Source organism: Schistocerca cancellata, chromosome 4 (genome assembly GCF_023864275.1).
Source record: "Schistocerca cancellata isolate TAMUIC-IGC-003103 chromosome 4, iqSchCanc2.1, whole genome shotgun sequence".
Classification (NCBI taxonomy): Eukaryota; Metazoa; Arthropoda; class Insecta; order Orthoptera; family Acrididae; genus Schistocerca; species Schistocerca cancellata.
Window position 1 is genome coordinate 721,354,016 of NC_064629.1, and position 2,781 is coordinate 721,356,796.

Below are 2,781 nucleotides of genomic sequence, written 5' to 3' on the forward strand. Positions count from 1 at the left end.
GTAACAGCAGACCAGCGGCTCATGTTTAATAAAAAAAAAGAACACTTTTTGTTCCAAGTGAGAACCTACATGATGTGCGATTGTGACCTATGATTACAAGGCGTTGACAGCGGTAAATCCTTTTTTTCCACAAATCTAGTTATTTCACATGGGGATACTATCTATCGCAGTATTCCATGGAGAAGTGAACTAACCTATTTTCCTTTAGAGTTTAAATCCGAGTATAACTTGCAACGACTCACAAACTGCATTCATGGTGAAACCCTACATTCTGTCAATAATCTAACCTTTCCCTCTTGACCGATACGACTTGTCAGTGGAATCTTAGCCTCATGCCCTACTTGCCATATCAATGGACTATGGAGAATGGCAGCCACGACCACCCGAGCCAACACCACATCTATATACAAACTTTTTCCTATTATTCTGCAATACTACCGAGCGAAGTGGTGCAGTGGTTAGCACACTGGACTCGCATTTGGGAGGACGTTTGTTCAAACCTGCGTCCGGCTATCCTGACTTAGGGATGGTTTCTTTGAAAGGGCATGGCCGACTTCCTTCCCCATCCTTCCCTAATCCGATGGGACCGATGACCTCGCTGCTCGGTTCCCCTCCCCCCCCTCCCCCCCAAAAATCAACCAACCAACCAATCTGCAACACGAGCTAATCAACGAGTTGGACTATGCAGAGCCTAAACTTGGGCACTATTAATCAGAGTTGCTTCCATGTGAAGTGACAATGTAAAACCATGTGTGACATAAAACAAAGGCAGAGCCTGTTAGTGGACTGTCTTCTTTCTTGTTATGCAAATTTTCATTTTCAGCGGACATTTTACACGATTTGTTGTTCTTTTGTATGACCAGTGTTGAGTCCATTGTACTGATGTATGTATGCAAAATCAATGCAAATAAAACTTTTGGAATCAAATTGAAGATATAAGCTACAATGATAAACCAGTAGCTTATCATTTTTGGGCAGTGATTAGTTATTTTTAGTTAGAAACACTTGTACTATAATCCTTTAACATTTTTCACCTCACACAACGGATATTAAATTCACAATAGCTCTATAGTGTGAAACTATTGTCTTCCTTTAGTCAATGGGCATTTATCTTATAATACAAAAGCAAAGATTAAAATTAGCAATTTTTCTCGTGTGACATCAACGGCAAAGTAAAGTAAGTCAATAGATAACTTCAAATAAATTTTGTAGTTTGTGACTTTCATTAACCAAGAAAGCTTGTTAATGCTTGTAAGAATTAAGTAATTAAATATTAATGAGTATCATGAAGTAGTAATGTATAACTTCGGGAGAAAACCTACTTCATTTAATTACATGGGGTGTTTATATTATGAATTATGCATTTTTGTTTGTGATATGGCCATTTAAACCAATTATCTCTCTCTCTCCCTCTCTCTCTCTCTCTCTCTCTCTCTCTCTCTCTCTCTCTCTCTCTCTCTCTCACACACACACACACACACACTGTGTGTGTGTGTGTGTGCTTGTGTGTGCTCGCGCGCACATTTATAAGAACATATGATTGTTGTGTGGAGTAATGTAGCATTTTTGGATTACCAAATGAATACATACGCAAATTTTATAAGATTAATTGAATGAATCAGAGTAGTCTGGACCCATCACAGGTTGAGAGTGAATTACAGTTGAAAAGAAACATTAAGATTTTATCTTTGTACTTTGGGTGAGTGCAGCTGAAGGAGATACCCACTCTGTTAAATTAAAGTGGAACGGATAAAATTTAGTAGCTGGACTCTACATTGTTGTTTAATAAATTGTGCTGCTAGTATCTCAGCAGTGGGTGTGAATGTAATGATGGCTCAAGGGAATATGGGTGGGAAAGATGATTATATGTTGGCAAGACCAAAATACCTTTCCCTTTTGTATCCAGAAATTTTTCCTGTATTTTTTCTTCATGACAGTTGGCTTAGGATAAAACTGCCTAAGAAAGGCTTCAGCCACTTTCTCGTTGTAACCTCCTTGATGTCTATTTTGTTAATGATGCTAGTGGTACTGTGAAGCCTGGTTTGGGTCTCATCCTCACATTTTAATTCCAGATCGAGATAAAGTAAATTCGAGTTTACACGATTCCATTTCATTTTTAGTGTCAAGTTTTTCTCTGTCAATAAAGAGTGGTTATAACGTTCTTCTGTAATGGTTTCTTCAGTTCATCTCATTTCTTAGTTTCTATGGCAGTTATAATTACAGTAGAGCATGTGACATTCTGGGCAGTAGGTAGTTGGTAAAAGTTCAGTTCACTCACTAGTATTGTGCGAGAGGAGTTAATAATAGAGTTCCTGTAAGGCAGCACACCGGTAGTGTGGCGTCGAGTAGGAATGCAATTAAACGCCGAGATGGCGTCAGAAATGGCTCTGAGCACTATGGGACTTAAATTCAGAGGTAATCAGTCCCCTAGAACCTAGAACTACTTAAACCTGACTAACCTAAGGACATCACACACATCCATGCCCGAGACAGGATTCGAACCTGCGATCGCAGCGGTCGCGCGGTTCCAGGCTGAAGCGCCTAGAACCGCTCGGCCACTCGGGCCGGCTTTGCTGCGAGGGTGTCGCTACTGTTTGTATCCGGCAGAGCCAGCAGAGTACCTTTTCGTTTAGAAACAGTAGATGGACAATGCATAGAAACGACGCCAGCACATAAAACTAAACCTTCAGCTGCAGAAGCGAACAAGTGGACGCCAGACATAGCTGTTTGCGAGCTACGTATTAGACAGACTAATGTGGATGGCAGGGCTTTAGGAGTCTT

At 40.4% G+C, this 2,781-nt stretch overlaps 1 non-coding gene across 1 annotated transcript; it reads right to left on the bottom strand.

The window, feature by feature from the left end:
• Positions 1-2,481: 2,481 nt before the first annotated feature.
• Trnas-gga (transfer RNA serine (anticodon GGA)) lies at positions 2,482-2,565 on the bottom strand. The gene is given in 2 exon segments: positions 2,482-2,516; positions 2,526-2,565. It is a non-coding gene; the product is annotated as a tRNA-Ser (tRNA).
• Positions 2,566-2,781: the final 216 nt, after the last annotated feature.